This window comes from Dermacentor andersoni, chromosome 5, assembly GCF_023375885.2.
Source record: "Dermacentor andersoni chromosome 5, qqDerAnde1_hic_scaffold, whole genome shotgun sequence".
Classification (NCBI taxonomy): Eukaryota; Metazoa; Arthropoda; class Arachnida; order Ixodida; family Ixodidae; genus Dermacentor; species Dermacentor andersoni.
The window spans coordinates 179,515,959-179,528,546 of record NC_092818.1 but is presented as its reverse complement, the minus strand read 5'-3'; the positions used below and the strand labels follow the sequence as shown (position 1 = coordinate 179,528,546).

Genomic DNA, 12,588 nt, shown 5'->3' with positions numbered 1-12,588 from the left:
AGAGAGGAAAGGCAGGGAGGTCAACCAGACGAGCGTCCGGTTTGCTACCCTACACTGGCGGAAGGGAAAGGGGGAACAGAAAGAGGAAAGCGGGATAGAGGGAACACTGTCTGTACACGCAGCAAAGTGCTTGGAAATCAGTCAAGTCAAAGCAAGTGCTCCGTCGATACGTTCATAGCTGGTGATGCACGTTGAAGGTGCCAGTGAAGACCAAGGATCCGGTGGGCGTCCGCAGTACGTTCCAGTGCGTGACAGTATATTTTTAAGCTAAACCCCAGCCGTTCTGACTTCAAAGCGAATATAATAATGCGGGTGAGCCATGATGCTTACTCAAGAGTTGCAAGTACTGAATTGAGAGCATCTAGCACTTGCATTGCACTTCGCGCTGACAGAGTGTGCAGGTTATTTAAGAGTATTCGAAGGGTATTCATCAGAGACCGGAGCATCATAACGACTTGCCGGTCTTCTTCAGGCAATTTGTCAGGAACTTGCGCTGTTCGCTCTACAGCCGTGCGCAGCTGTATCACTTGACGTGGCTCCGGCTCCGGTTGTGGCATCAGCTGCGGCATCGCCTCCGGCTGTGGCATCTCCTCCGGCTGTGGCATCGGCCGTACCATCGACTGTGGCATCGACTGTGGCATCGGCTGCGGCATCAGCTGTGGCTTCGGTTGTGACTTCCGCTGTTGTTCTGGCTTTGGCTGTTGCTTTAGTAGTGAGGACGAAGTTGTATTGTTCTCCGCCATGGCCTTGTCCGATTTAGATTGAATTGCCCCAGGCCTACGGGGCAGAGGAGGAGGTGATGTCGGATGGGGCGTACTCTTCATAGAGGTATCAGCGTTCTTTGAAGTCCGGCTGCGTCGGGAGCGTCGCTTTCTAACGGCCGCAACAGCTTCCCGACGAGACAAATGGTCTCTCGCCATCTGCTTCAAGATCGCCTTTTCCTTCTTAATTTTGGGGCAGTCCTTCGAGGAAGCATCATGGGACCCAAGGCAATTGGTGCATTTGAGAACCATGGCTGCACAAGAGTCTGCAGCGTGGGGCTCGCTGCAGCGTGAGCAAACTCTCGTGTTCTCGCACACGGCACTCACGTGTCCCAGCCTCATGCAATTGCGGCATTGCAGTGGCCTTGGGATGAATGGTCGCACAGGGCGTCTAAAGTGGCCCACCTTGACGTGCGAAGGGCGAGTCTCGCCCTTGAATATAATTTTCACACAGCGGGATGTGCCGAGGCGATACACATGTGTTATGGCGACGCCATCAACGGCAGGCTTCACTAGGATCGGCAAGTCGGCGCTGGAGATGGAGACGTCCACGTCGTAGATGACACCAGTAGTTGAACCACTGTTCTGGGGGATGTACGAGCGGAGCTTAACGCCACCTAATTTTGTAACTGTAGTCAAATTTCTCAGCGCAGTCTCATGTGTGACGTCGATAGCCAACACATTTTTTCGTGTGTTGACTCTAACGTCTGCTATCTGATATAAGCTCAGATATTCGCAAGCATTTTCAAAAGGCTTTGGTATGCCGAAGGAATATAGTGAAGTTTATGCAGACTTCCGCAGATTTTGGTCACTTGCAAAACTGACTGCTAAGACTTCCGAAATATGTGAGAACTCCCGTGTACGGAATTTCTGTATTTAGTGCATCAGTTGCTTACAGTAGCACTCACTTGAAAAAAGAAAAGAACTTTTGTTAATCTTATCATTGCAGGCCAGTTTCAGAGACCAGTATCGACGGTCTGTAATTCTTTCTTGACTACTGCATCAAAACTTAAGTTCTGTGTCGGGTAAGCCCATGATCAGCTTTACGAAACCCATGCATTCCACTAAATGTCGTCACGCGTAAAATGCAAAGAGAGATAACAGCGGGCGCTACAATGGTAACTTGTAAAGCGTAATATTGCACTGAAGAAAAAAAAGACGCACAATTGCGGTGACTATGAATCGGAGCTCCGCACCAACATGAAACGCTTTCAGCTGCTTATCGGTGACATCGGGCACAGCTGCTTATCGGTGACATCGGGCACCTGTGCAATATTAAAGTGATGATTGAGCGACACTGTAAAGAGACTGCTGCAACATATCCTACGTGTTCAAGTTAAAGCAATGTAGGCGTTAACTTCTAATAAGCGTTGAAATTATTTGCATTTTAAAAATCTGCTGTGCGTTGTTTCTGTCTGGCCAGGAACTTCTCAAAGCAATGGTGAAAAGTACCAAGACACTCAAGCAATACAATTGAAAACAATACGTGATGTCGTTGCCTTTTTTCAGCAAGCGGCTTCTGGCTGAGGTAGAGACTGCGCAATGACAAAAGCTTTAAGTTGATGAAATGGCCAACACCATTCAGGGCTCCTACACTTCCATGTATACTCATTGCCTTCATCAATAATTCTTCGTAGACTCTTTTATAACTTCCTGTTATAAAAAAAGAAACCGCGAAAATCAATCTAATGGAAGTCGCATCTTGCGAAGCACAACAGCCAAGCCATAATGCTAGCGACAGAGACGATGGAAAGCTTGCCGCCCTCGTTATCACGTGCAATCGGACGACTGCGAGTGTGTGAGATGTGCAAGCGCTTTTGCAACAAACAAGAAAATTGCTTTTCCGTTCTGGCAAAACCACGTACGTGCTTATTAGACTGTGTTTCCGTTGACAGACCATAAAGCCTGAGTGCAATATTCCCCAGTGGTGCTGCTGCACGCACATCTAGTTCGCTTATTTCGTAAGCTTTCTCACATGTGTTTCGTTTTACTTGTGTTGATATTTTTTACCCTTGTTGCACTGTAATCTCAGAGCTGGCAAGCTGTAGGCAGGAAAATGACTGGCCAGTTCCGCCTCTTTATCTTTATGTAAGCTCGTCCACTTCCCGCTTTCAGTCTCCAAAGTTAAGTGAAGATGAGTCTAGATACACAAACCAAAGAACAGAAAACAGGAGGCGCGAAGTGTCTGCCGCAGTTGCCGGAAATGAAATACGGTGGCACGCTCGATAAAGCGGCGCGTCTCTGAACCAAAAGGAGCCTTCGGGTGGCTTTGCCGACATTTTGCGAGTTAAACGTCTTTCTTTTTTTTTTGCGCACCGCCTCAATCCACCCTTAGAGGCAATTTCTTTTCCCTTCTGCTTTTACAACTTTCCGCTTCTTTACTTTTGCTGATGAACAATAATGACGTACTTAGCGCTTCTAGCCGCTTCTATACAAGCGGATTTCTCGTCTTCCGTTTAGCCCTATATGTTTACTTTTTTTTTTAATACCTCGCACGTTTATAGCGGCTCTTTCTTCGTATCAAGCAGTTGTATGTATACATGCGGATGTTTTTTGTACGTCCTAGTTTAACCCAAGGTATTGTGGCTCCTGGCACAGTTGAAAAAGAACGTTAAAGTGCCAGAGTTGGCATCACGCTGCGCTCTTGGCGCTGCTGGGTGTAAGCGGTGTTTTTTCTTCGTACATTGCTGATGCTGCCGCTGGCATTTTAGAAATGCAGGCTGTTCAACCACGCCAGAGGGTTGCCGGTATTCGCTTCACTTCATTCTCGGCCACTCCAGGAATCTCAAAAGCTGATTAACGCTGAATGCTTTTCGTGAGTGCTCTATGTCTAAAGATGAGAAAAAACTTAAGATTAGACGCTCCTTCTTCGCTCTTTGTAAAGTTCTATACATTTTAATGAAGGAAGAAAGCTGGCTCCAACTAAGTTTGCGTTAGTAGTTTCAACTGTACTCATTCAGTTTGAGATAGAATACGGCCCTGCGAACTGGAATCCACAGGCTAAATATGCCATGTATAGGTTAGAAATCATACAAAAGCCGCTAGGTTTGTGTTTGAAGAATATAACGCAGAAATTTTTTATGTTTCTTCGAAGTCCCTTGAGAATCCATAGCTTCAATACGGCATTCGAACATTATGTCTGCCCTAAGATAGAGCCGCCTGGAGTATCTCTGAAAAGCAGTTGGCAAAAAAAAAATATATGATACGGCTGCAGTATGTTTTACAGCCTATACATACCACCGAATGACATAGCGTGCACAGCAGCACGATTCCTAGCCATTTTTCTCTCCCTTTTTTTCTCTTTCTTCATGTTTCTTTAGAAACCGGCGGGCTTAAGCATCAGTCGTTCAAAGCCACTCTTTGATTAAACTAACTTCGGTCGGCGCTTAAGCATCAAGCTTTTGAAGACATGCACTCTTTGATTAAACTAACTTTGGGGTACATCGTTACAAAGGTGTTCATATGCTGGCCCAAAGATTGATTATTTTTTCCTTTGTGTTGAATATGCTGCTATTTTTCTTTTCCTGCTTTGTATATGCTATACCTCCGGTAATAGTACTAAGCGCTATATTTCCTGTTTATTTCACTGGCGCTTGGGACAGCTTCTGGCCTGTTATCATGATTTGAAGTTGTCATTAATGCAACTTCTGGAATTAACTGGTCCGCAGTTAACTGTTCAAAACCGCATAGATCCTGACGACCGCCACCGATCCCATCCGAGATATTTATGTGGTACCAACCTAATGACGTTCACTGCCCAGTGATTTTGCGTTCTCCGAGTATTGCATTCTTTTACATCAATTAGAGTTCGTGCAAATGAGCTCCATTTGCAAGCATCTCGCAGGAACATAGCCTATGCACGGCTGTTTTTGAAGTCGATCTGCATTCAACATGGCCGTGCGCACTTTGGTCTTTTTGCCCTTTCCGCTTAAAAAAATTGCTTGCTCGTCGTATGACGTCTTTCTATGATGCACATATGGAGATAGGGTAGTGGTTATGGTGGAAGATTATGCGCAAAGTTTTGAAAACCCTGCGCGCGTCGTCAGGCTCCATGCACTGGCGCTTGTCGAATATTTATTATGCTCCAAAATTAATGGTTCTCATGGTTCTCAAAATTAATTCTCATGGTTGAGAAGAGCGATACGGATAAGCAACCGGCCGCTCCCCAGCCAATGGAAGTCCCCATGGTTGAGAAGAACTTGATGCTAGTCACGGACCCAGCGTTCCCCACCAGATGCGGAACATCGTCGAGCCGTGACACGACACCGGATCTCACCTTTGTCAGGAGCATTGCAGAGGTCAAGTGGACGAACCTCGGGGTAGACTTTGGTAGCGACCATTATATCTTGGCCACGCACCTCCAAGTCGACCAGAAGAGACAGCGCATGTTCCAGTACACAGACTGGGACAAATTTCGCAAAATTAGGGAAGAGCGAACGGAGAGTGAGGACAAGCCTAGCCTCGAACAATGGGTTGCACAGGCTAGACACGACATCAAAGCTACCACCAAAGAGGTTTGTACCGACCTCCCGGTGGAAAAGATGGACAGCCGTCTGGCTCACCTGTTGGAGGCCAAGCAGTCCCTCCTCACCAGGTGGAAAGGACAACGGCTCAACCGCAGGCTCCGAAAAAAGATATCGGAAATCAACAGAACTATAGAGGAACACTGCAGAGCCCTCTCTAAACAGCAATGGGATGAGGTGTGCAACTCGATCGACGGGCAGATGCGCAACGGGTGCAACTGGAACCTCCTAAAGCATCTCCTCGACGAGACGAACACTAAAACCAACCAACGCAACACACTGGCGCGCACTCTACACACAGCCAAGCAAGAATATTCGAGCAAGGAAATTTTATCCAAACTCGTGCAGAAGTACCTATCAGTCGCATCGGGCCCTACACCGCCTTCCCCTGACTACGAAGGCTCCGAGAACCCTGAGCTCGACGCAGAATTCGGGATTGAGGAGATCAGGCAGGCGCTCCACGCCCTCAACGGCAGATCGGCTCCGGGTCCGGACAAGATCACAAACAAAGCTCTACGGAACCTGGACGAGAAGTCCATCGAATACCTAACGGACATCATTAACCGAGCATGGAGCAGTGGTAAAGTCCCGAAAATGTGGAAATCGGCCAACACCATTCTCAGCCCCAAGCCAGGCAAGCCGCCCAGCCTCGATAACCTCCGCCCAATTTCGCTCACATCGTGCGTGGGGAAGGTTGCTGAGCACGCAATCCTAAACAGGCTTTCACGCTACCTGGAGGACCACGACATTTACCCACACAACATGATCGGCTTCAAGGTCGGACTCTCGACGCAGGACGCGATAAAGCTCATCAAGCATCACATTATTGACTGTAATACGCGCGACACGAGAGCCATACTAGGTCTAGATCTGGAAAAGGGATTTGATAACATTCTTCACTCGTGCGTTTTAAACGCAATCTCGAGCCTAAACCTGGGGAAGCACTTTCATTCCTACACGAGATCTTTCCTGTCAGACAGAGAAGCCACCCTTCAGATCGGGGACCTGACTTCAGACATGATCAAGCTGGGGCCTAAGGGGACGCCACAAGGGGCAGTCATATCCCCAACCCTCTTTAACCTCGTCATGATTGGTCTATCCAGGACACTCTCTGCTATTGACGGTATCAGTCATACCATATACGCAGACGACGTTACCATCTGGTGTACGGGAGGTAGTGACGGACAGGTAGAGACGGCCCTGCAAGAGGCGATTGATGCTACCGAGAGATACCTTGAGTCCACGGGTCTTCGGTGCTCACCGCACAAATCGGAACTGCTACTTTATCGACCCAAGCGCAGAGGCCCGAAACCAAAGGGATGGAAGCCACTCGCCGAATGCGACATAAGACTGCGCACAAATGACGGAGGCTATATTCCGAAGGTGGATGCTATCCGGATTCTCGGCATGATGGTAGAGTCGAGTGGTTCAAACAACCAGACAGTGCTGAGACTCACTAAGAGGACGGACAATGCCATCAGACTAATCAGAAGAGTGGCCAACCGGCAGCAAGGCCTCGGAGAAGATAACCTCGTGAGATTGGTACATGCGTTCGTAATGTGTCATTTCACTTACGTCGCGGCCATGCACAACTGGCAAAGATCGGAGAGGGATATGCTCAATGCATTAATCAGGAAGGCAATCAAGAGAGCTCTCGGCCTCCCCATATACACTCCCACGGAACGCTTACTTCAACTTGGCATGCATAACACGCTAGAGAAAATAGCGGAAGCACAGGAGAGGGCCCAGTTCGTCAGGCTATCTACCACACAAGCTGGAAGACACATCTTACAGGAGCTGGGTGTTCCCCCCAGAGTAATCAAAACAAAGTTCTGCAGCATCCCTCGCGAGCAGCGGGACCGCATCACTGTCGCCCCGATCCCATGAAACGACCATCCAGAACACAACGTGGGAAGACGTCGGGCGCGCGCGAAGGCTCTCATGGAAAAGGCTCGTGAACGGGCTTCGGAGAACAGTTTCGTAGACGCAGCGCGCTACGCCGACGGACAGGCCTTCGTTGTAGTTAGCATGAATCATGAAAGGCAAATAATGAACGCAATCTCTATTCGGACGACGTCCTCTGAAATCGCAGAGCAGGCTGCAATAGCGATGGCCTTATTGGACGACAAGAGGACATCAATCTACAGTGACTCGATAACAGCTGTTAGGGCATTTGCCAAAGGAACCATATCCGAGCTGGCCCTAGGGATATTAGGAAGCAAAGAGATCAAGCCACACACATTGATCTGGTTTCCAGCCCACATGGGACAGATCGCGGGTGCCCCGCCCAACCTCAATGAGTCGGCACACGGAGCTGCGCGAGGGACCATCAACCGCGTAGCTACCGGACAACGTGACGCCGGGGGTACTGACAATCGGGACTCTCCTTCCTCGTACACCGAAATTGCTAAGCACTTTTACTTGGCTCGGAGGATCTACCCCCTTCCACATTGCAAACTCAATAGACCTCAGGCTTTGACACTAAGGCTTCTACAGACGGGGGCATGAAAGTAACACTTCTTCACGCTGGGATGCTGTCCTACACAGCCCCAACCTCGAAGAACAGTTATGGGCTGTCCAATGGGCCCGCGACGTGGCGGAGAGGCTCGGCCTCTCTGTCCCGACGTGGGAGCGGCCCGCTGCGCGCTAGGGCGCGCCCTAGAGGACGCTAATAAAGTTTTTCATCCATCCATCCATCCATCCAAAATAAATTACAGTTTAACCCGTTATTCACCAGTTTCTTTTGCTGAGGTGTTTTACGGAGTTACTAAAAGACTGGAATGAAAAGATGGATGTACTTTCTGGCTTTTATTTTATATAGTGCATCTCTTAGTTATATAAACGTAATAAATTCCGCAACTCTCGCACATGTTTACGAATCACAATAAATGCAAATATGTGCTCAGTTTAACACATGTGCCGGCGTGTCCGTAGGGATTGTGACAATGCGTTTAGGCGCGGCGTCTTTCTTTTTAATAGACAGTGCCAGATAATGCCTGAAACCACGGCTGGTGACACATGTCACAGACGCATTCACTGAGAATGTTTGACATGGACTGGACGTTCACACTCACCAGTGACTACAACATGTTCTGGTTCTGCCGCTATATATTAGGCCGACTTGAAGACCGTTTATTATTTTGGATTGCAGCAAAAGGCAACTTAATTATGTATTTTTATGTACCATTCAAGTTCCTTCTGCGAAGGTATTCAACCGGAAGTGGGGCGTAGTAAATAAAGTGCACTTAGAGGTGAAGTTAAATAATATGTTAACTGTTTTTATAGCGAAGCTTTCTTTCCAAGTTTCAGGCACTTTTTCGCACATGTCGGGCCTCTAATTCCGAACGCCCTTAATGGGATGGCGCCATCTAAGAACGGTGCAGCAAACGAGTAGTTTAATGGTCTCCAATTTCAAGCATAGAGTTTCATGCAATAATTAATAGAGGAAACTGCAGCGCTAGTGTCTACGGGAGCTGCAAGCATGCAGGGTTATTCTAGTCAACATATGTGATTAGTGGCTCGTACATCGAGTTATACCTAAACTCCGTGGCTTAGAAAGTACCCGGCTCATCCCCAACAATACGATAAAATATGAAGAAAACATCCGATTTCCTAGCATTCCCCCTTTCCGGGGCATTCTTTCCTGCACTTAGGAGCACCAATACACGGGCGACTGCGCGTTTCCAAACAAATTGGCCTCAGCCGACGCTATAGTACGCTACATACACAGAGGTGGCCACAACACAGGCCATGCTAGACGCTCGAAGAATGCCTTTTACTCGCACTCAAGACAAATGCGTGGGTGCAAAGCCTGTTTTCAGTCATTCAGAAGACAGAATTTTCGAGTTCTTGGTTTTTCAGCTCCTCGGCGCTATCTTTTGTGCGTTAAGCCGGCGCAAGCAACACCCTCCAGTGTTATCACTCCTGCCAATCGCTCGTCGCGTTTTCGACAAGCGTGAGTACCGAAAGAAGGTATATGTTGCGGGGCCATAGAACGCGTCACAAACTTCTATCACTAAGATTCAAGACACGCCATACTGTCACCACGGCTGAGCTGCTTTAATCACTGTGTAGCAACGCCAGGCGCACCGTGCGTGCCTCGAAAGTATCCCGAAAATTAAGTAAATTACTTACAATAATGTTCGGGGTTAGAGAATGCGTCACGGACTTGTCCCAGTAATATTCAGTTCACGCGAAACTGCGTCACACGGCCAAGCTGATTTTCGCTAATTGCGTCAGAAAGCTGGGTGCGGCGAGCATGCCCAAAAACTACCGAAATACGTTACAATAATGTTGGGGCTCATAGGAAGCGTCGCAAGCATCTCCCAGTATGAGTAATTAATTTAACTACGCGAGGACAGCCGAGCTGTTTTTCGCTAATTGCGTCACAAGTCTTGGTTCCGTACATGCCGTAGAAGCCTAAATTGCTTGAAATGCGTCGCAGACTGTCTAACAAAATTCCTCACCTTGCTGTAGGCCAATAGTGCAGTGGTGCCGTGTCGAAGTGAAGAAGGAGCGCAAGAATACACTGGGGGCCCAACAAACAGGCTAATTCCAAAAGTCACGGGTCGACGAACAGGCGAACTTCACATGAGCAGCCGGCCTCGGTCACTTCGATGGCGTGGCTGTCGCATGACGTATGCATCTGGCGCGTTTGGCGTTTGCCGTTAGCTTGTTGCTAGGTGTACAACGCAAGCAAAAAAAAGTCTGAAAGCTCACTTATACGCAAAGCTTTTCAGATTTACCGGGAAAGAATAAAAAAGAAACGCTGTCTGTGAGTTAATTTCACATTTTTTTTTTCGATGCTAGCGTCAGCTAACGGAGGGGTGAACGCTAGGCGTGACGTGTTTCCTATTGCCAGTTTTCGCCGAGTATGCCCTCTTGCTGAATTGCCCTATGACGCTTCCCTGACGCCACGGCTGATTCACGGTTCTGGCTTACTAAGGGTGGGCCTTGTGCGTGCCTGATTGCGACGTCACGTTGTCACAGCGACGAGCTCGTTCCACTGCTCGCGCATTCGTCGCCCTCGTCCACAGCTGGCTCCTACGCCACTCATCATGCCAGCGTTCCCGTACTGCCCCTCGCGCTTGTGCCACGCTCGCGCGTTCGTCTTGTTCTTGTTCCCTAGTAAAATGGCACAACCCCCTCTGGGGTATGGGCCATGAATCCGGCGGTGAAGGAATGGTTAGCGTTTCTTTTTTAAATAAATGAGGGTGGAAATGAAATAAGTATCTTGCAAATCGGATTTAAAGTGTCTACTATTACAGGTATGAATAATCAATTATCTAGATATATTGTGAATTTCGTCAGCATAATACGTAGTTAGAAGAATTCGAACATGCAATTCTTTTTTTTTCATGCAGAAACATGCAGAGGGCTTCACAAACGTTCCTGCGGCAGTAATCCAGTACGGTAGCCCCAAGGGAAAGAGTTACAGGAAGACTCAAATTCAAGCCAAACTTTTGGAAGGGCTCTTTTAAAAATCTTCTTCGTTGAGTAATGAAACGGCGGCATGCCAAAAATAAGCGTTCCAGAGATCCCCTCTCATTGAATAAAGGGCACAAAGGCGATATAGCCAGACCAGACTTGTGGAGGTAAAGTTCAGTGGGGGATTTGGCACCTTAGTCTTGTAATCGTTATTTTAGTTTTTCTAGAGCACGATTTGTTGTTCCAAGGAAAACTGAGATGCGGAAAATCAGATGTTTCTAGTGATGATAATGCGAAGTCGTTTGTTGCAGTACATTTTCTGAATCGCGCCACAGTGATGAAAGCTGACGAAGGTAAAATGGATCATCGTGGGATGCTACTGCGAGTGTATCTGTATATTCGTTTAAGGCTAGACATTTGTGGCCGGGCACCAACAATAAACGAACGAGACGTAAGTCTCGTGGGAGAATAGAAAGTTTCTAATGAATCTGACAATTAGGAGCGTTGTTAGTAAAGAGCAGACAGACAAGCAATAATTTAAGATTACGGCTGATGCCAGAGATGATGCTAATTTGCGCAAAGCTAAGACAATTGCCAATTATTCCGCCTGAAACATAGGCGTGAAGTCAGGTAGCCTAATCGAAAAAGACCAATTTAGATGTGGTGACACAATGCCCACACCTGACTTCCAGATGTGCAAGGTGGTCTTCCAAAATAATATGCACATATTGATAGGGAAGATGTTTATCATTATTTGGAAAAATATCATCCCATTAAATTTTAGCAACTGGAACCGAGGAATTTAGAAAGACCACCTCGCATAGGTGAACATTTAAAGGGCCCTATAGTTCATGTGCGAAACCAACTTGAGAGCAATGTGAGTGATAGCACTGATAGTTAAAAATTGAGGCCGGTTCAATAATGAAAACATATTGTGATCTGTCTATTGTGATCGTTTATGTCTTGGGCTTTCTAAATTTGTCGCTAACAGTATCTTATATCAAGAAGCACGCCTGCCTTCTCTTCTCATGCGATTTCATATCCTAACAGTACAAGCATTTCTAAATATATATGCATCACCACAGAGGAGATCACAGTCATCATCATCATCATCATCATCATCATCATCATCATCATCATCATCAGCCTGTTTATGCCCACTGCAGGGCAAAAGCCTCTACCATGCTTTTCCAACTACCCCGGTCATGTACTAATTGTGGCCATGTCGTCCCTGCAAACTTCTTAATCTCATCCGCCCACCTAACTTTCTGCCGCCCCCTGCTACGCTTTCCTTCCCTTGGAATCTATTCCGTAACTCTTAATGACCATCGGTTATCTTCCCTCCTCATTACGTGTCCTGCCCATGCCCATTTTTTTTTTCTTGATTTCAACTAAGATGCCATTCACTCGCGGTTGTTCCCTCACCCAATCTGCTCTTTATGATCCCTTAACGTTACACCTATCATTCTTCTTTCCATAGCTCGTTGCGTCGTCCTCAATTTAAGTAGAACCCTTTTCGTAAGCCTCCAGGTTTCTGTCCCGTAGGTGAGTACTGGTAAGACACAGCTATTACACACTTTTCTCTTGAGGGATAATGGCAACCTGCTGTTCATGATCTCAGAATGCCTGCCAAATGCACCCCAGCCCATTCTTATTCTTCTGATTATTTCCGTCTCATGATCCGGATCCGCGGTCACTACCTGCCCTAAGTAGATGTATTCCCTTACCACTTCCAGTGCCTCGCTACCTATTGTAAATTGCTGTTCTCTTTCGAGACTGTTAAACATTACTTTAGTTTTCTGCAGATTAATTTTTAGACGCACTCTTCTGCTTTGCCTCTCCAGGTTAGTGAGCATGCATTGCAATTGGTCCCCTGA

The 12,588-nt window shown here is 47.3% G+C and overlaps 1 long non-coding RNA gene across 1 annotated transcript in view; it reads right to left on the bottom strand.

The window, feature by feature from the left end:
- Nucleotides 1-10,077, bottom strand: part of LOC129385164 (uncharacterized) — a 261,908-nt gene extending 251,831 nt beyond the window's left edge. The window contains exon 1 of the long non-coding RNA XR_011894675.1: nucleotides 9,751-10,077. This is a non-coding gene — a long non-coding RNA (uncharacterized lncRNA). The remainder of the gene's footprint in view (nucleotides 1-9,750) is intronic.
- Between the last annotated feature and the right edge of the window lie 2,511 nt (nucleotides 10,078-12,588).